This window comes from Schistocerca gregaria, chromosome 1 (assembly GCF_023897955.1).
Source record: "Schistocerca gregaria isolate iqSchGreg1 chromosome 1, iqSchGreg1.2, whole genome shotgun sequence".
In the NCBI taxonomy this organism is placed as follows: Eukaryota; Metazoa; Arthropoda; class Insecta; order Orthoptera; family Acrididae; genus Schistocerca; species Schistocerca gregaria.
In genome coordinates this window covers 734997623-735020299 of record NC_064920.1, presented here as the reverse complement: position 1 = coordinate 735020299, position 22677 = coordinate 734997623, and the positions used below count along the sequence as shown (strand labels likewise).

General features: G+C 43.0%; 1 protein-coding gene across 1 annotated transcript in view; it reads left to right on the top strand.

The window, feature by feature from the left end:
• LOC126271423 (iroquois-class homeodomain protein IRX-6) overlaps window positions 1–22677 on the top strand; it is a 776927-nt gene that overhangs the window by 226396 nt on the left and 527854 nt on the right. The gene's annotated exons all lie outside the window — the stretch shown is intronic.

The following is a 22677-nucleotide window of genomic DNA, read 5'->3' as shown; positions in this document are numbered from 1 at the left end:
ACTATGCACCTGACTGGCCAGCTGGTGTTCTTATTCTGGCCAATCAAATTATTTTGCGACATCTTTGTTAACTATTTCGTACCGCTCACATTTCTCACATCAGAAAGACCATACAGAATCATTAAAGAAGTCATCCTTGAAGTTATTTCCTCGTTTGGCTAACTGCATCTCATCTGTTAAGTATTAACGTCCCGTGCCTTGTGTGAACTCACCATTTGCCATCTCATCCTTCATATTTGTAAACTTCAATTTCCACTTCAGCAAGAAATTTTGTGTTGGGGCCTGCGACAGTTCAAGTATTCGGACGTACAATAGTGGCTGGCTGGAACGCCCTGGGCGTCCATCGGCGTACGAGTTTGAATCGCATTGGTGTTTGCCGACTTCGGTGTCTGGCGGCTTTGGTACCTGGGAGGCGGGCAATGAGTCTTGTCTAGCCGATACAAGACCAAGTAATTGAAGTAATGAGCGAGAAGAAAAAGGTCCGTGGAAGAAAAGTATCATCTTTGTTCAGGACAATGAAAGCTGCCTCAAATTGTTGCAACATTCTATCCAACACGATTTTGCACCGTATGTTTAAATAAATATATCTGGAAAATATTTTGAATCCAGACTTTCCAGAATCACATTTCTTCGGAGGAAACTATTTACCTGGTATAGACTGTACAACGCGCTCTGACCTACAAGGGGTATAGTTTTTTACTGATACATCGAGAAATTTTTCCCTTGCCGTTACAGATAGTGGCAAAGTAGGTGTGGTCCGTACCCTCATTGCTGCTATAAATATGATGGATATTTCAGATGATACATATTTGAAAACAGCTGAAAAGTAATCGAATTAGATGTGGCTGCACACTAATGTGAAGCGTCCTCTTTCACCGTGATGACGGTACGTTACGGTATGGACACGAGACACCAAAACCGTTGAGGAACCACTCTCACCCATAACCACTCGGCCGCGACAGCCACCTACACTTCACAAAGTTTAATCGGCGCTGGATCTAACGCCTGCTAATCTCGTTGGGGTGTGTGGAGTATGGATCAGGCAATCACCCCTGTATCTGTGGCAATTAGGGAGCGTTGGGTTGATGCTTCGCTTTCTGAAGCTAGCGGTCGTCTGTAAGCAGAAACGAATGTACGTGTTTGCAAAACAACTGCTTCATAGTACAACGGAAGAGGGATTACAGACGTATGGGAGGCCCATTTTATCTCACCTAAACAATCTTGACAAGAGAATACCTCCACCCTCTACTCTGTTGGTAAAGCTGGATGCGTTGCTTCGTATGGCCTTCTAAATATTTGTAGTCTGCCATCAGCATGTTTCAATACACACTGAGGTAAAGGTAGCAAAAGTCATAATATCGCCTGATCTCCTTTTGTCAGGCATAATACAGCAACTCGACGAGCCATCGGGTCAACAAGTCGTTGGAAGCCTCTCGCAATAATACTGAGCCATGCTGCCTCTATTGCTGTCCATAACTGCGGAAGCGTTGCCGCTGCAAAAGTTTGTGTACGAACCGATTTCTCTAGTATGCCCTTTCAATGCTAGATTCTTTTCGGATGATCTGTATAGCCAAATCATTCCCACGCACTGCCCAGAACGTTTTTGAAACCAATAGCGAAGAATTGTGGCCCAGTGACATGGCATCGTTGTTTGGGAATAAGAACTCCATTAACGGCTGCAGATGGTCTCCAGGTAACCGAATATAACCATTTCTAGTCAATGATCGGTTCACCTGGACCAGAGGATCCAGTCCATGCCATTATCGAGCCATCAACAGTGTCCTGTTGACAACTTGGGTCCATGGCTTCCCTGGTTCAGCACCATGCTCCAACCTTACCATCATCTCTTACCAACTGAAATCGGGACTTATCTGAGTGGACCACGGTATTTGAACAGTCTAGGGTCTAACCGATAAGGTCATGAGACTAGGAGATGAGGTCTAGACGTTGTCCTGCTGCTAGCAAAGACACTTGTGTCGGTTGGCTGGTGCCATAGCCCATTAACGCGAAATTTCGCCGCGTTACGTCCCACATTGATTTCTGCGGTTATCTTACTCATTGTTACTTGTCTCTTAGCTTGGAGAAATGCATAGTAATCACTGTGCTCTCTTATGTCTGACAATATATTTATTCACAACCGGTTTCGATCACTGATCATCTTCACAGTGGAAAAATACTGTGACAGTGAGAGAAACCGGTTGTGAATAAATACAATGTAAGACAGCACAGTGTTTCCCGTGCGTTTCTCCAAGTATATCGGTGCTCTTAACAATCGCCTGAAAAAAAAATTTGTCTCTTAGAGGTGACAACTCTAAGCAGATAATGCAGTTCCCAGTCGTTAAGTGGAGGCTATTGACAACTGCTTTGTCCGTGGTGAGAGGTAATGCCTGAAATTTAGTGTCCTGGGTACACTCTTCACATTGTGGATCTCGGAATAGTGAATCCTGTAACGATATCCGAATTAGAATGTCCCATGCGTCTAGCTCCAACTACCATTTCATGCTCAAAGTCTGTTATTTACCGTCGCATGGCCGTAGTCACGTCGGAGACCTATTCACACGCATTACCTGAGTACAAATGACAGCGCACTGCCCTTTTTATACCCAGTGTACATGATGCTACCGCCATCTATTTATGTTCATACCGCCATCCCATGGCTTGTGCCACATCATTGTATACTGGACGTCATCGGTCCAAGTGATTTTCCTCCGTACTTCCAGCGACGAGAGTCGCCGTTCAATCTGCATGCTAATTTCCTCTGCTTTGCCACGTGCGGTGAGACGAGGTACGTATGCAAGGCCGTGACTCCTATGCTATAGTAAGAAGGGATATTTAGGCATTTGTGGTTTCCCAACTGCGGGCGTAAGAGATGTGAAATAAAATAAATTTGTTTAGAGGTACCAACAAAATGGGTTTGATTTGGGTTGAGTCATGAAGTTAAATTACTTCTTAAATCATCTTTATTAGCGCACTTGTATTGGTAATTTTTGTTACTAGAGCAAAAAATAGGTACGTAATTTTAAAAAATATCCAGTAGTGTGCGTCGCAATGCTGTGGAAACTACAACATGTGTAACAAACGCATGAATGACGCTATTCGAAATTCGCAAATAGTGAATGGCAATCACAAATTATGGCAGCCGGCTATTAGGCACGATGCGTTCGGTGATTTGTCGCACTTTCCCCCACCAGTCAGTTATTCGCTCGTGTCGGCCTCCTCTCCTGTTTTTACCCTGCGCAATTGTCACGAAGCAACATCTATGTATACATTCTGTCACTACGAATAAATGACCAATCGCCTGTTTCTTCTAGAGCACGGCTCCAGATGTAATACTTTTGTCCTTATGGGCGCATGAAAACATCAAATATTTTATGACGGATAATGTCTTAGCAAAGATTTGCGTTTAAGACTACCTCAATGTACATAAAAGACGCCGCTAACTCGTTGCCGGAGGTAGTGAAAACGGAAGTTCGGTGTGTTTTTAAAATTTTATGACCAAAGTCCAATTTTAGCGTACGAATCTTAGATTTTCTTTTGGTTATAGTCTGAACTGTTCCCCTTTCCCGCTATGCGCAATAGTCAGAACAGCATAAATAGCTATCATTGACGTCCCCGATTCTGGTGATATAATTATTTGATAAATTTCACAACTATGTCATGTAAGATAATTGTCCTACTCGCCCTTAAATCACCATTTTTTTTGCTCTCAATGAATAGAATGGTTATAAAGATGCAGTCGGACTAATATGGCTACGAAGTCTTCCGCGACAGATTCGAATAAAATGCTCTGGGTATATTTGTAGCTTCACGTTCGTATAAAATCCCAAGCTTTCGATGACTATCTCCATCATCATCGTCAGGTCCAATGTCTGACTGCCATAAAACTATGCAACTGTGGGCCTCGTCAGTTTCACGACAGACAGAGACATCCCCAGACGACAATAACGGAGGCAGTCACCGAAAGCTTGCTATTTTATACGAATTTGACGCTATAAGTTTACCGAGAACATTTTATCCATTCTCACTGAGCCCAGTAATCCAGCAACATGCCTACTGTCATAAGCTACTCTGCTTAAAGTTTAATGCATACGAAAAGTAAATCCACTACAACTACTAGCTACGTAAAAACATTTATTTATTAGTCGTTACTGCAAGATGCGTCAACATTGTCTACACAGCATTTCCCTTACTCGTCGAAACTACTACATGCCGGGGCCCTAGTACTAACTGCGTCGAAATTCCAAAAAATTTACGTCTCGTTGCCTACTTTGTCGCGTTTTCAATAAATATTTCCTCTTCCAAAAAATGTGTAATGAGACCCGCATCTGGCACTCAGCTACAATCCGACTAACATAAAAAGGTTAATAAACTCTCGGCTTAACAAAAATCTGGTAGTACTCTTATAGTATAAAACCGCTTTCTGGTCTTCCCGCCCAGAAATTATTTAAATAAAACGACACTCCAGCGAGCTATGGCTGCTTCAAATAAGAACACGACTGCTTCAGAGCGGCTCTAAATGGGAGCTCGGACAAACTAGAAGTACTTTTCGCTACCATTGCCTTTACAGCAACATAAAGCAGTCGTGGCCTGTGAAACTTTTTACCGCTAGTCATGCATGAGAATTCTAGGTTCTCTTCATTATTATCTGCGCAGCTTCTCATCTGATGTTTCAGCTTTAGCAACCGGCTGTTGATTCTGCGCAAATACTAACCTGCACTTGTTATTATATTATTATGCGGGCAACTCTTACTAAGGGCCTAAATATTTGTTACTTCTTCAAAAAAATCTTATCAAAATGCATCCTTACACTCGCCAGTACAATAAGACTACCAATGAAGTGAGCATACACATGGACGGAACAGAATTTGTGTGGTCATTATACATTGCCTCCAGAGTTAAGTGACTTTGTGACATTATCTATAAAAAGTAACTATTACTCCTTATACGACTTTTGACTGACATCAGTAGCAGCAACAATGAATCAACGCTGCTGTTACTGCTAAAGGTGTGCAACCTTTATAAATACGGGTAATACTAAGTTTCTACCTTTTCCACAAAATATAAACATCAGCATATTGCGAAAAACCATCTGATATTTCCCATTTGACCTTGGTCATAAGTGCAGTATGCTGTGCTCATTTCATAGACATACTTACTCTATGTACTAGCCAACCCAGTCACAGTTACAGATTGTACGTATAAAACTTTATGTCTGGTGAATTTCTTTGGAATAACAAACACACTTAATCTCTGCTTGCAAAGAAGATGACGAATATGCTGGCAGTGGAAAATAAGGTATTCAGTTTTCTTCGCAACCTGCAGCTCTACCAATGCATCTTTGAATCTGAGGATTGTCCAAGGTTCTGAGAACGAACAATGAAGAGCGAGATGAGCAAGTGATAGATGAAGTAAGTCTTCATTTGTCATGACGAGACAAGTGCAGACTTATACTATCAACTATTTTTCTAATTTCTAAAATTGATAAGAGTTCTAAGACAAGTATCACTTTCATTTTTATTTATCATATGGTTTTAGGAGAATACAAAGTATCTACAACCAAATGGAAACGTCCAGTGAAGAGCACCTCGAATCACTTGAAGTCGTCAGACCACAGTCAGGGCCACTCCTTAACCATGTGATCTATTGTTTACTCCTACGCTCCGCGGGCTCAGTCAGCAGGTGGCCGGTAGGGGTTACCACATCCTTGGCCGGTCCTAATGCGGTTCACTACGACCAGATTTGGTATGGTACTTCGAATCCCTCGACCCTCCTTGATCGATCTTGAACCAGACTTCGATTCCATCGAAAGTCATATGTAACTTCGTTTGGGCTTTTTTATTACTTAGGTGGAATGCAGTAACTGCAGTTTTATTTGGATTCGGCCGAAGTCTCCAATTATGTAACTAACCATTCAATTTCATCAAATAACTTCTCTGCTCATTCTCACGATACACGGAAGACTATTGCTAGGTCATATGCATACTGGATTTTCGTCTCGTCCGTATTGGCATATTATGGATATACTCCTTAAATGGTAATCGATCCCTGAGGCTGGTCATCAATTACACTTCTCTATCTGCTACCTTGACCACTCTGGAAGACCTTAAAGTGACTGTCAGAAAGCATGTTGATAAGTAAAAACGCAAGCTTTTGGCATTGGATGACTTCAGTAAGCTTCGACATCAAGCCCTCTCTCCACACAGTGTCATAAGCTGCCCTAAGATCCTACAAAACTGCAGCTGATTTGAGACCTCCCTGAAATCCAGCTTCTGCTAGAGATGTCAGTAAATGCAAGCCTTCTTTCAGTAAATGAAAGTCTTCGACTCTGATTAAGGCAACACACTGAAAATAGATTTTGGCAGAATTGCCAACATTCTGATGAAGTCTGTCGCAAGCATTGATTATAAACAGAGAAATCCACAAGAATACTGATTCTATTCTCCACATCTTGCATCACTCTGCTCGTCGGATGTATCTGGGTGTGTTTTGCTTCCCTTTGGTGATTTATCAGGATCTCAGTCTGTATCCCTCCTCTTGCAACTATGTAGATAATTTGAATTTGCTCAACAATTTCACCAACTTACTGTGAGGGCTCTGTGATACTAAGGCTACAGCCAAGAAATCTGCTGTTCGTACTTGGAGTTCACTCCTTGTGGATCTACAGCCAAAGCAAAAAGTTGAAACTATTCTCTTTGATCTTCGGTAATTTCATGTATTTGCGTTGCATTCGCGAAAATATAGACAAGAAATTATCCATCAACTTGTAATCGCTCTGTGCAATGTTTTATTTGTCTATTTATTTTCTCTCTTTTCTGTCGTCTCATTGTTACTGATGGTGTAATTTGTGTCTAAAGGTATAAGTAAGCGAAAACTGCACACCATGTGTCTACGGAAGTAAATATTTATTTGTATTGCTCTCTATGATTATCAGTACATAGACAAGACTCTAAGTCAGCGTCAAGAGACGACCATGAAAACTATATAAACGAGGCAGACAATGTCATTATGGCAGTCCTGTTCACTGAAGACAACTGCTAATGAAGATAGCAACTCTGATTAAAATACAAGGGAGACAACATGAAAATATGAACCAGTAAATAAAAACAATGGCTATGCAAGAAAAATGTTTACAGAAGACAAAGCAGTAGTCGACGAGTAAATGTAGCAGTAGGAATACGTATTTTAATATTTGTGTTGCTATATGTTCTTTACCAGGTTTGACTCTCAAGCAGAGGGAAATGTACAGAAGGATCACAAAGTGAATGGCTGCATTGACAGGTATTTTGAGACACGTATGAGGAACTGTAATGAAATTAGAATAAAATATTATCTAAACCAGCTCTGTTGTATGGAAGGGAGACAGTGTCTTAAGGCAACAAGATACGAGAAAGAAAGAATAATTAGAACTGATATTTATTTATTTATATATTTAACCTGATCTGAATAGGATCATCAGACCCTCTCTTATATCGGACAAGAATTTTACACACCCAAGTCCTTTTTTACATTTAGTTACCTATGAAATAACAATTTTAATGTTACAGGTAGTATTAAAATGATTGAAGTGTCTATCGTGACAATGTAAGTAATATTTATTATGAACTGGGAAAGTTAATGTTGACAGTACTTGTACTAATGCAGATTAGCGAGTTCTGGGGAAAGGAAATTTAAGGAGACTACAGCAGCTAGGAATACTGGGAAATGAGGAAGATATGGTTGGGAAGAAGAATTTACAAGAGTAACGACTATGGTAATAATAGCTGTTGCTTTAGCAGATATGTCATTAACTGTCTTCTGATGCTAGTGATGTTATTTTGGAGGTTATTCCAGACTCAGATTTGTGCTACTGAGAAGAACTTCAAGAAAGTGGCTGAACGATGGAGAGAGACAGAAATTATTTGCTCTGATGGGAACTGGTGTTTATGCAGTAATGTTCGGACAAGAGCGTTAAGGTTAAGGAGAGATATCGGGGACATTGTAGGTTGATAAGACGGTAGAGAAGACACAGGGTATTGAAATCGCTCCACTTGTCTGCACACACAAGGACAGCTGTGCATATGATGGTGAAATATGATCAAATGGTCCAACATCACAGATGTAACGAACACTGACTTCCATGATCAGTTCCAGTCGCTGTGAGCTTTCCTCGGAAAGGGCTTTGCAGGATAACATCGCAGTAATCAGTAATTACACTCCTGGAAATTGAAATAAGAACACCGTGAATTCATTGTCCCAGGAAGGGGAAACTTTATTGACACATTCCTGGGGTCAGATACATCACATGATCACACTGACAGAACCACAGGCACATAGACACAGGCAACAGAGCATGCACAATGTCGGCACTAGTACAGTGTATATCCACCTTTCGCAGCAATGCAGGCTGCTATTCTCCCATGGAGACGATCGTAGAGATGCTGGATGTAGTCCTGTGGAACGGCTTGCCATGCCATTTCCACCTGGCGCCTCAGTTGGACCAGCGTTCGTGCTGGACGTGCAGACCGCGTGAGACGACGCTTCATCCAGTCCCAAACATGCTCAATGGGGGACAGATCCGGAAATGTTGCTGGCCAGGGTAGTTGACTTACACCTTCTAGAGCACGCTGGGTGGCACGGGATACATGCGGACGTGCATTGTCCTGTTGGAACAGCAAGTTCTCTTGCCGGTCTAGGAATGGTAGAACGATGGGTTCCATGACGGTTTGGATGTACCGTGCACTATTCAGTGTCCCCTCGACGATCACCAGAGGTGTACGGCCAGTGTAGGAGATCGCTCCCCACACCATGATGCCGGGTGTTGGTCCTGTGTGCCTCGGTCGTATGCAGTCCTGATTGTGGCGCTCACCTGCACGGCGCCAAACACGCATACGACCATCATTGGCACCAAGGCAGAAGCGACTCTCATCGCTGAAGACGACACGTCTCCATTCGTCCCTCCATTCACGCCTGTCGCGACGCCACTGGACGCGGGCTGCACGATGTTGGGGCGTGAGCGGAAGACGGCCTAACGGTGTGCGGGACCGTAGCCCAGCTTCATGGAGACGGTTGCGAATGGTCCTCGCCGATACCCCAGGAGCAACAATGTCCCTAATTTGCTGGGAAGTGGCGGTGCGGTCCCCTACGGCACTGCGTAGGATCCTACGGTCTTGGCGTGCATCCGTGCGTCGCTGCGGTCCGGTCCCAGGTCGACGGGCACGTGCACCTTCCGCCGACCACTGGCGACAACATCGATGTACTGTGGAGACCTCACGCCCCACGTGTTGAGCAATTCGGCGGTACGTCCACCCGGCCTCCCGCATGCCCACTATACGCCCTCGCTCAAAGTCCGTCAGCTGCACGTACGGTTCACGTCCACGCTGTCGCGGCATGCTACCAGTGTTAAAGACTGCGATGGAGCTCCGTATGCCACGGCAAACTGGCTGACACTGACGGCGGCGGTGCACAAATGCTGCGCAGCTAGCGCCATTCGACGGCCAACACCGCGGTTTCTGGTGTGTCCGCTGTGCCGTGCGTGTGATCATTGCTTGTACAGCCCTCTCGCAGTGTCCGGAGCAAGTATGGTGGGTCTGACACACCGGTGTCAATGTGTTCTTTTTTCCATTTCCAGGAGTGTATAAGAATTTGTAGAAGTATCTTTTTTAGGTCAAGAGGCTGATGCCTCCTTGCACACTGTAGTTATGTGGTCAGTTGAATTTGGATTTTTATCTAGCATTATTCCTAGACTCTTTGTTGAAGGACAGAAGTTGGTAGTTATCACTTTAGGGTTAACAACGACAGGGATTCCCTATAATTCAGGTTAATGAACCTGTAATGAGAAAACAGTAAGCTTGTGTTTAGCAAAGGAGTGGTTGTACCAGTTAAAACAGAAAGTGGTGATATCGTACAGAAATGAAATGATAGTAAAGTGAACGATGAGATCAACAACTACCAAAAGCAACGAGTCTCACATTTATAACGAATAACCGACAGTATACGTTTATAAACTCAAAGAAAGACGAGTCGTCGACGTACGGCAAGGAAGATAATGTCAACAGTTCTATCCCTAACCCTCTTGTAGAAGAAGAAAAGGCACCCTGTGCAAAAATATCCAAGGCATCATAGCATATCGGTCAAGAGACCCAGGAAGTTGAATGGAATTGCTGTCGGTAAATCCAGACAGTGCTGTGGAGGAGTAATGTTGTTTGGCGTTTGACAGGAGCGTTATTCCTGACGATGTGCTTCCAGCGGGCGTGCGACGCGAATGCCAGGCGTGACCTTTGAGAGCGGGCGACGCGGGGGTCGCGACACGGTCCCGTCGCCCCCAGCGGGCAGTCGCGAACACGGGATTCACACCATTAACAGCGTTGCGATAATCGCTATCGTGGCGCGCCGCGCCGCGCCGCGTGTTTGCCATTATCTCTAGCGGGCGTGTTAGCGGCCGCGGACGGCTGTTGATTGCTGTTTTGACAGCACTCGGCGCCGGGCCAACACCCTCTCCACAGCGGCGGTTATCGCGCCGTCGGCACCTGGGCAGCCCTCTCTGCTGTTCCTTCTGGCACTGCTAGTTGTCGCCTTTGTCACTAGTCAGCGCCACCTGCGAAACACTCTTTTCTTCGTTCACTGTTTACCAGAACAGAAACACGGATAAACCAAAGCAATCAACCGAAAAGTCCTTTCCAGAATCAGTCTCTTCTAAGGGTCCTACTCTCCCTGCTCTATCATCGTGCTGTCTAGTCAGACTGCCGTGAGTTATGAGCGAGATGGTGCGGTTGTTGAGACATTGGAGTCATATTGACAAGGAGTGAGGTTTTGATTTTCTGCTGTTTCCATAAACCACTGGAACCGAATGTGGGATTGTTTGATCGATCTCTTTCTCACTCCTCGTCCAGTCCGAAATTTTGCTTCTTCCCCTGCTACCTAGTCATCCATTGGACGCCAGAAATTTTGCTGGTAAGAGGTATTGGCCACTAGCTAGCAGCGAGAGTTCAAATGGCTCTGAGCACTATGGGACTTAATATCTGAGGTCATCAATCCCCTGCAACTTAGAACTACTTAAACCTAACTAACCTAAGGACGTCACACACATCCATGCCCAAGGCAGGATTCGAACCTACGACCGTAGCAGTTTCGCGGTTCCGGGCTGAAGCGCCTACAACCGCTCGTTCACAGTGGCCGGCTAGCAACGAGAGCAGTTGCCGTTTGCAGTGTACGCTGGTAGGTGACGATACATCTCCACAACTGCCTGAAGTCATTCTCTTGCAATCCACACCATAATTGGTGAAAGGTGTGTGGCGAAACACTACACAAAGAATAGAAAGTCGATTGCTGTAGCTAAAGTTTCTGCATGTGGCATAAGATTCGTAGTAAACCTGGGTAATGTTCGGAGAATTTACACCAGGAGGTGACATGCCTAGCGTCGACAAGTAGCTTGACAAAATGGACAACGGGTCTCCAGAGGTGTTGGAGGTCCGGTTCTCGCAAAATCTGTCCCAGTAAATTAGTAAGCAGACAGGAATTAGCGTAACTGAGATATAATCATCATTGGTAATAATGAAATGAGAACAACTAATTAAAATTGAGACATGGTTGATTGACGTATGGGGTTTACTAAATAATGATCTAAACATAAGAAAATGGTGTTAAGAGTTAGCGTCGTAGATCGGTTGTTATCGTATGCTGAATAGTGATTCTTGGCGAATTACTGAACTGGGGAGACGTATCTTTTGTCGCAAACTTTTTCGGGGATTGATTGTCTATTCTGAGTGCACTTACACAGTGCAGACAGACTAGGGAGCTGACTTAGTTACACTGAACAAGGACAGAACTTGTAACCACACAGCCTAATATCATTATCTCTTCCGCGTTTGTTGTAAGCGGTGTTATAGTTATCACTACAGTGTGAACAAAGACTTTATCATCAGCATCGCTGCAAATGCTATAAATACGTGCCTCGCTCTGAAGCAATAATGATGAAAGATGTTGATACTTCTACTGGAATTAATTATTCACACGTTCGTCTCACCTAGAGTTCTTACTGACGACTCTTTGTTTTAAATCTATATCATATTTTCAGCCAAATCCATTTCACTGTATAGCATCTCTTCTCCACCAGAGATCAAAACCGTGCTAGTGGGTTGGTAGTATTCCACGTATCCTAAAAATAGGAGCCCATTCAAATCTCCAATCCCCAGCTAGGTGTTATACAGTGTGAAATGGAACTTCACCTACAGAATTTCTGATGTTCTTCAGACGTGTTATAGATATATGCTTTTCACGTGGTTTTTACTACCATTTATATTTTCATCTGCACTTCACTGAAATTATCTGCACAATAGTGCAAGTGTCCGACCTCTTTTAGAATACTGCTGGGCGGTGTGGGATTCTTACCGCATCGGATTGACGGAGTGCATCGAAAAAGTTCAAAGAAGGGTCACTGAAATGATACAGGATCAGGGCTGGACATCATGAAAAGAAAGGTGTTTTTCGCTGCGACTGAATCTTCTAACGAAATACCAATCACCAACTTTCTCCTCCGAATGCGAAAATATTTTGTTGACACCGAACTACATATGGAGAAACATCACCACGATAAAATAACGGAAATCAGAACTCGTACGGAAAGATACAGATGTTCGTTCTTTCCGCGAGCTATACGAGATTGGAATAATAGAGAATTGTGAAGGTGCTTCGATGAATCCTCTGCCAGGCACTTAAATGTGATTTGCATAGTATCCATGTAGATGTAGATGTCGATCGAATGTGCTGTGTATCTTGTTCAGAATCACATTTCCACCATTCACTCTCGGTATTTGCTGTTGAAAACCGCAATGCCCACTTTACTCTTAGCCGTTAGATTGCATTCAGTAATACTCAGTTCTGAGAAGTGTGAACAGGTTTACAGACGAAGAGTTTGCCGAAATGCTCCTCGTCGCGCTATGCTGCGATGTTCTCGCAGCAACGGTGTGACTGCATATTACTGGTTTTTCACTGTTGTGTAGGTACTCTCACTGAAACCAACATAAATGGGGTAGCAAACCGAATAAATCTTGGCTGCTTTATTACTCTGTAACGATCCATAGGAGACCATTTGTCATTTTACCGAAATACTCGTAAAATATCCCTGAACCACCTCTGAAATATTGTCAACGCCACTCAGGTTCAGTCTCTATTTTGTTTCCGAACTGCTACTCAGTGATATATCACAGTAACTTTACTTGTAATCACATCCAGTTGAGTTGAAACCCCGTATTATTCCGTCACTTATCAAGCTGCCATTGCTACTTCACTATAGTCACGCACAGTTGTTCTCCCTTGTTGAACTAGCCTACCTATCAGTCTCTATTAATCTCCGTCTCCAGAGGATATTAATCATTCCCTAGCAAAGAACAGTAAGAGTGTCCTTGTTGAACTAAGCTACGTCTCATTCTCTATTAATCTTTTTTCTCGAGAGGGTATTAATTCTTACCTAGCAACGAAAAGTAAGACAGATGTACGGAAGCTTTATGACAAATTGATTACTGTTTAGGAGAAAATACATGTAGGATATCTTATCATGCGTCACTCTTTGGCCAAGAGGAGATTCATATCCAATGAGAAGGTGAAACGACGTGAGGAGTGCTGAGGAATGCACCAAGGGACTAGTTTCGATGCTAAATGTGTGTTACATTCGTCGCTTCGTTCTCATATTCGCACGTGATTACTCACTGCAGTAAAGCGAGAGTGATCGTTTTCGTGTAAAATAATCAAATAATAAAATCGAAACATACTGAAACGTGGTCAGAAAGACCACCACTATTCCGCATCGGCTTATTATTAACCTAAGAAGGGCATGACTTGTTATGTATTTATACGGACGTCAGTCTGTCATCCATACGAAAAAATGTTATACGCGTTCTGAGTACTAGTGCGTAGGCGATTCTTCTCTCTCCATTAACAAAATTATAGATTAAATTATTCTTCATTTCCTAGTAATAATGAAAGTTCTGAGTGTAACTGATATCTAATTAAAATTTTCAGTGTAAAATGCATTTTAGTAGTAAGTCATTTCGAACATGATTTGAAGGGCTTTCGATCTCTGCTGTAGTTGAGAATGCGAATAAAGTTCATGTACTACGGCGACTGCAAACTTGCAGTTGTGACCCTGTCATTCTGCCAAAGAAACGGTCTAGGGACAGATTGTATCCCCTTTCATGATGTCGAAAAAGGGACTGTTCAAACGCAGTGTAAGTAAGGCTATTATCCTACGGTAGTGAATGTGAAGTACGAGGCTTGTTTTTAAGTACCGTTTTGAAATTAAAAAAAGACGTGCTAAAACAGTTCAATAATTTTATTTTTACATGAAAGCCTGTACCTTAATCTACGCACTGACGCCATTACAGTCTCATTCTACTTGTTTACGTTGTGTAATGAGTGTTCAAGATGCCTCCGATAATCGTGAGTCCCGCCGACTGTGAAGACGTTAGGGATTGACAACCTAAGAAGTCAAGATCCAACATGAAATACGTGAAGTATCCTGCCGCCTGGCCTACAGCGTTTATCAATTTTGTTGACATTGTCAACCAGGAAGTACGCGATCTGATACAATTGTTTTTATTTATGTTAGGAACCGAAAACCCATGAAGTCGAGATCGCACATGAAAGCGATGGACTGCATGGGTTTTCAGAATTTAACATAAACAATAAATAAATAAATAAATATGTAGACTTGATGAATCAAGTTGTAGTATGTTAATAATGTTTGTTTCATTTAAAAAGCTTTAAGAGTTTTCATATAAAAATTCGCCCTCATATAATATGTATGAGTAGATACAGATCTTCATGTGTGACAGAAGAAATCGTGTGCGCTCATAATCTACGTGAGACGTACTTGTTATATCGTTCACTGATGAATGATTTCTTATTCATTTTGGATAAAAAGGAGGTGGAAAGAAGATTAGGGTCGAATATACCATCGGTGACATGGTCATCACTAGCATAGGACGAGAGTAGGGAACGAAACCAGCAGTGCGCTTATCAAAGGAATCATTCAGCATGACTCAGTTACGGAAGCTACAGGAAACGTAGCTTTGGATCCTCAGATATAAATTCTGATTCCTATGAAAGCGTAGCTAGTCCTGAATTTCAACACACCTCGCTTGATCGCCCTGGGCAATGGGAATAATCAATTGACTTAGTGATTAGGAACAGTGCTGTTACAGTGGGATGTATTTCTGTAGAGTATGTTTAAAATTGTTTTACCTATGTTATGAAACAGATTAGTTACGAATATCCTGGGTAACGTTCCAGTCTCTGATTCAGAAAGTAAGTTACATACGATAACGCCCAGAACAAAGACAGAGGGTGCCCATAATTTCCCTTCTTTAAGGTGCACTTGTGCAACTTTCCGCTCGCACAACGTGCATACGGCCTTTGCACGAAGAGGCAAGGAGGTGTATGCAAGGGCAAGGAGTGACGCAGGTGTCTGATTTCTGCGCACGGGTCATTGTGAGCATGAGCTGGTGGCTGTTAGATGAAGATTGGACAGCCATATCGTGGTATCCCATGGGCCCTGTTGTTTCTCTGTAAGATCTCATTACTGCCTAGTATTATGTGAGCATTGTCTGATTAGACCATCCCATGACAGTATTTGTGTGCCAATGATGACACGGTGTTCCAAGACAACACGGCCTGTGTTATCACATCTCGCATCTTCCAGGACTGGTTTTGTGAGAGCGAGGATAAATTGTCGCATCTCCCCTGGCCACAACAGTTATCAGCTCTCAATATTATTGAATCCTTGTGGTCTAATCTTGAGAGACGTACGTGATCTCTATCCACCTTCATCATTGTTACCCGAACTTGCCATTATCTTGCTGATAGAATGGTATAAGAGTCCCTTGAAAACCAAATGGGACAATGCCAACGTTTTCCCTACACCGTATTACGAATATTAATGTGTTGAGTTTTTGATTTTTCCATATTTTATCCACCCCCTCCCTGTAAGTACAGCCTTGAAACAATAGAGGTAAACCGGAATAAAATAAGGAAGCCTACAGTGCTACATTGGTACTTTCGATGAACACGTGTTGAGGAAAAGGTGGACGAAGCAAATAAAAGGACACTGAAATCGTACTTATAATCGAAACGGCTGTTTCACTGCTATATGGTCACTGCAGAACCATAAGTGTTTCATCCAAAGGCCCCAACAGCGCGCGAAATTCCACCCCACTTCGTCCAGCCACTCCGCAATAGAGTTTGTAGACTGAAAGTAAACAAAAAAGAAACTCAAAAATCTAGGTAAACACTTGAGACAATGTAAGTCCCTCCTCAGTCCCCCACCACACACACAAACATAAACAAATTATAGCTCATAGTATTTGACTGAGGTATCCATATATGGAAATGTATAGCAACTCTTTTCGACAATGTTACATCTTCAAAAATAAACATATATTCACTGTTACTGACAGAGCAATGACTATTAACATGAAGTACCGTATATAAGAATTGCTTCAGTTTCCAGAGAAAGAAACGTTATCAACTTACCTTAGTGTAGTTATACAGGTATTTAATCACACCCTGGAAATCTTCTGAGATGATATTATGCAGTGGACCCGTTGAACTGGAACTTCAAACTCTGTAACTGTCTCCAGTAGCAAGAATTAAAAGTGTCAGAGGTTGCTTTGTCGTCACTGGCGCAACAGTGGAACACATCGTACACTATTAGGTGTGACAGTCCGTCGCCGTTTATTACGGCATGGGTTATGTGCGCTTGGTCCGTTTCTCCGCCTACCTTTGATGAATAAGAAGAAATAGTCTGGGCGGCAATGGTGTACGGAACAACATCACTGGAAACAGGAATGGCATCAGATAGTGTTTTCGGACGAATCCAGGTTCTGTTCGCTTGGAAATTACTGCCGCATTTTGGATCGCCGCTGACAGGAGGAGCGGCATCACAGTCGCTGCATTGGCACATGATGTACAGCGCCAAATTAAGTCCCTATGGTGTGGATGCTATTGGGTACAACTACAAATCACAGCGTGTCCAGGGCACAGTGACCAATGTGCCCTACGTGAATGAGATCCTGCGACCCGTAGCCATAGTCTTTCTGCACAGCAACCCAGACGCAATTTTTCAACAATATAAAGCACGACCACATGTTGCTGGACGAACACGTGCCTTCTTGGTATCACAGGATATGAGTCTTTTGCCCTGGCCCGCCAGATCACCAGACTTGTCGCCAATGGATAACTTGTGGGATATTGTAAAAAACGGGTACAGTAATGTGACACAACGCCAACCATCACAGATGAGCTTTGGATCCGGATGAGTGTAGCATGGATGGCTGTACTACAGGACACCATTCGCTCCTTAAACGCGTCGATGTCATCATTTATAGAACATGTTATCAGAATACGTGCCGAATCCTATCCCTACTAGGCAACAGGGCACGTGCTCAAACGAGGTGACTAAAATGCCAATCATTTCTGCAGGACATACTATTATACAGGGTGTTTCAAAAATGACCGGTATATTTAAAACGGCAATACAAACTAAACGAGCAGCGATAGAAATACACCGTTTGTTGCAATATGCTTGGGACAACAGTACATTTTCAGGCAGACAAACTTTCGAAATTACAGTAGTTACAATTGTCAACAACAGATGGCGCTGCGGTCTGGGAAACTCTATAGTACGATATTTTCCACATATCCACCATGCGTAACAATAATATGGCGTAGTCTCTGAATGAAATTACCCGAAACCTTTGACAACGTGTCTGGCGGAATGGCTTCACATGCAGATGAGATCTACTGCTTCAGCTGTTCAATTGTTTCTGGATTCTGGCGGTACACCTGGTCTTTCAAGTGTCCCCACAGAAAGCAGTCACAGGGGTTCATGTCCGGCGAATAGGGAGGCCAATCCACGCCACCTCCTGTATGTTTCGGATAGCCCAAAGCAATCACACGATCATCGAAATATTCATTCAGGAAATTAAAGACGTCGGCCGTGCGATGTGGCCGGGCACCATCTTGCATAAACCACGAGGTGTTCGCAGTGTCGTCTAAGGCAGTTTGTACCGCCACAAATTCACGAAGAATGTCCAAATAGCGTGATGCAGTAATCGTTTCGGATCTGAAAAATGGGCCACTGATTCCTTTGGAAGAAATGGCGGCCCAGACCAGTACTTTTTGAGGATGCAGGGACGATGGGACTGCAACATGGGGCTTTTCGGTTCCCCATATGCGCCAGTTCTGTTTCTTGACGAAGCCGTCCAGGTAAAAATAAGCTTCGTCAGTAAACCAAATGCTGCCCATATGCATATCGCCGTCATCAATCGTGTGCACTATATCGTTAGCGAATGTCTCTCGTGCAGCAATGGTACTGGCGCTGAGGGGTTGCCGAATTTGAATTTTGTATGGATAGAGGTGTAAACTCTGGCGCATGAGACGATACATGGACGTTGGCGTCATTTGGACCGCAGCTGCAACACGGCGAACGGAAACCCGCTGTTGGATCACCTGCTGCACTAGGTGCGCGTTGCCCTCTGTGGTTGCCGTACGCGGTCGCCCTACCTTTCCAGCACGTTCATCCGTCATGTTCCCAGTCAGTTGAAATTTTTCAAACAGATCCTTTATTGTATCGCTTTTCGGTCCTGTGACTGCTTTCTGTGGGGACACTTGAAAGACCAGGTGTACCGCCAGAATCCAGAAACAATTGAACAGCTGAAGCAGTAGATCTCATCTGCATGTGAAGCCATTCCGCCAGACACGTTGTCAAAGGTTTCGGGTAATTTCATTCAGAGACTACGCCATATTATTGTTACGCATGGTGGATATGTGGAAAATATCGTACTATAGAGTTTCCCAGACCGCAGTGCCATCTGTTGTTGAAAATTGTAACTACTGTAATTTCGAAAGTTTGTCCGCCTGAAAATGTACTGTTGTCCCAAGCATATTGCAACAAACGGTGTATTTCTATCGCTGCTCGTTTAGTTTTTATTGCCGTTTCAAATATACCGGTCATTTTTGAAACACCCTGTACATGTCCTGTGAATATAACCGTCTTAACACCAGTCGTTCAAGCTGTCCTGTTTTTCTGAACATTAGTGTATGTGAGGCAGCATTTTTTCCCTCATCTCAGTGCGTATGACATATCCAGTGGTACAGTGAAATAACCTTGCAGGTCCATATAGCGGTATATGTGCGTACCACTTGCGAAATTTATTGCGAATAGAGGTAGCACAAAAGTAACAAATTTAAACTTCATGCAAGATGCGACAGTTTTTCACGTATCTCCTTTTTTTTTTTGACGTCATATCTCCTGAACTTTGATGTGCAGGTGGTTCTTACGCAGACACCGACTGGAGTAAAGGATGTGTGTTCCACGTTTGGCTGAAATCCGTCCACTGGTTTAGGAGGAGACGTGGAACACACACACAGACACACGAGGGCGCGCACCTGCGCACACACATCCATTTTTATAATATGCGTGGATTTTAAACCTAGACGAGACTTTTCCTCGCTGACAACCTCACACAAAATTGCGAAAGGGAAAAAGCTTATCCCGTACTACACTTTTGCTGTTCCTGCAGCAAAACTTGAGCATCGGGCACGACGTTTTGATTGATTACTTCTTGACCAATAACTCTATTCACAGTACATTTTGCACACAGTATACACATTCACCATAAAATGGTTTTGCCCAATTATATAACTCTACGACTCATCAGAAGATAGAACCACAAATCTGGTGTTGAGATGCGTGAAAAACCAGCTTTTGTTTTAAAGGGGGCACAAATTAGTCACGCTAAGCACCTCTGGTGTTTCATAATGAGATCACTTGGTGACTTCTAACAAACTTTATAGCCCACATAATTTCAAATATTCTCCAGCCTTTTCCTGTCTCACAAGCTTAACATCGTTAATTTGACACATTAACACATCTGTAAATTAATTTGATGTTTGAAGCTGTTTTACACGTGTAAGTTCGATTCTTTAAAGCATCGGAGGTTTACTGGTAATCACAATGACTACACAGCTATCAGTGCATAAGAAAAGTGCTATTGCTTTCTGGATGCTTGAAATTATATGCTGCTTTGAATGCCTAATGAGCTACTGCGAGAACTAAAAATTAAATCCTTCAGATACAAACTCTCCTCCAAGCGCCCGTAACTAGTGACCCAGATGTGACGCACTGCACTAAATTTCTGCAGCTTTACTTCAACTTTCATTCGGCAATTTTTATCTGATGTTTCTATAAAGTGGTAGCCATTTACGATGATACTGAATCCCATGTCTAGCAACAAGTATTGACGTATCATCGTCGATTGTTATTGACATTTTACCTTTTGATAAGGAATGTGGTTGTAATGATTTAAGTTTAAACTATGTGTGACATCGTTGCATAAGTGCCCTTTAGAATGAGATTTATACCAAACACAAAAAAACATTTCATGTCTTTTCTCATAGACGTTACTCTCGCTATTATCCTTCAGGCCCACACCGACAGTTTGATGTCGTTCGGTTCTTTATGTGGCCCAGTGTTCGTATGTCATTGGGTGGTGCTACATTAAGCTTCTACAGTGTTTCTGGTTTCTATATTTCTCGTTTCCCTTTTCATTTCGGCTGATTATTTCTTTATTAGTATGTATGTGTGTGTGTGTGTGTGTGTGTGTGTGTGTGTGTGTGTGCGTGTGTGTGTGTTTGTGTTTGTGTTTGTGAGTGCGCACGTGCGTATGCGTGTGTTTCGTGTGATTAACTTACAATGTGTTGCTACAGAACAGTGAGAATTGCATTTCGTCATACTAATATTCGGGTCCTACGTAATAAACGTGAGTTCCATACTACAGTATCTGTTATTACAGGAGCCACATTATTTGTTACGTATTTCCATGTGTAGTAAGTGGGTTTTATTTGTGGTGTTTGTTTCGTTATTTATAAAATGATTGTGGTTACATGCTTGAGGAGCGTTTCCAGTAGTCACAATGAACGTTATGCTGAATACAATAATGCCTGTTTATTTACACATTTAGAAAATGCTCCACTGATATGAAGACATTTTTCTAATAAATAAATGCCCGTAATTCTTCTTCAGACAATTTTGCTGCAATCCCACGTTGTTAACCTGTCGATGACAGGTCATGTATTAATAGCATATTCCTGCTGATGAGAGTATTTGTTTGTTCTAAAGTTTTGTGTGCATGGTTCTTTTGTCACAGATTAACTTTGTGCAGTGTGGAGATATTTACAGTGCTTTTTTTTACTTCAGTATTTCCTGTGACTCCTTTTTTCATATGGCTCTGAGCACTATGGGACTTAACTTCTGAGGTCATCGCTCCCCTAGAACTTATAAGTACTTAAACCTAACTAACCTATGGACATCATACACATCCTTGCCCGAGGCAGGAATCGAACCTGCGACGGTAGCTGACGCGCGGTTCCAGACTGAAGCGCCTAGAACCCCTCGGCCACAACGGCCGGCTAAAAATCAGGTTATACAGGAACAGTGATACACTAAGTATGAAGGTTCTAAAAATACGCTGGAAGGAAAAGAAATTTTGGTTTAGGGATTTGTAAAATACACGTTGGTCGAACCGACGAAGAAACTACATGCAGTTTAAGACGGGGAGTCTCTTCAGCAAAATATACGTCGTGTTAAAACATGTGCAAGGGATTATCAACTCAGCTACTGAAATACGACTGAAAGGTCGAAGTGTATGGACTAAGGAAAAAGCTGGTGTGGAGAAAGCAACACGTCTGTCGCAATGCAGATCAGCCATGACTGATAAAGTTATTTTTCTACGTTCTTCATTGACGTACTCGTATACAAAATTTCGACAGCGATTATCGGTTGCTGTCGGCAACGTTCATCTACAAACCATTTAGAACAAGCAAATTGAGTAAACTACATTTCCAATTAAGGTAGTACAGTTAACATTGACTATTTAGTAGCGAGAGCGCAACGGCCGCGCCGGAGTGGATACACCGGTTCCCGTGAGATCACCAAAGTTAATCGCTGTCGGGCGGTGGTCGGCACTTGGATGGGTGACCATCCAGCCGCCTTGCGCTGTTGCCATTTTTCGAGGTGCTCTCAGCCTCGTGATGCCAACTGAGGAGCTACTCGACCGAATAGTAGCGGCTCCGGTCAAAGAAAACTATCACAACGACGGGGAGAGCGGTGTGCTGACCACATGCCCCTCCTATCCGCATCCTCATCTGAGGATAATACGGCGGTCAGATGGTCCCGGTGAGCCATTTGTGGCCTGAAGACGGAGTGCATTTAGTAGAGAGGAGTCCACATCCCTCTTAACCATCCTAAAGCAACTCTTCCGCTGATGCTCTGTACTACATCAGGTGAATGTCTAAGTAGGTTTAATGTCAAGTAGGGTACTGAACAAGACCACGAACGAATCTTGCCCCAACATTCGTGTAATTGAGCTCGTGTTCGGTCTTCAACTTTGGACTTGATCTTTGGACAGTCAGATAAGAAGTGGTGGAAGCATCTATCAGGTATGCTGCCGCAAAACGGACGTTAGAAGAAAAATTCCTAACGTCAGTAGAAGAAATCTACTTGTCACCTGTATCTGGTAAACAGTGGTTTGAGTGCTGGAGACAAGAACAGAAGTTGAAGCTGAAGTATGCAGTACATTTTAGCGTCGATACACCGTTAAGTGGAGAATATGGATTCGATTCACATCTCATAGGTGTGGCTATCAG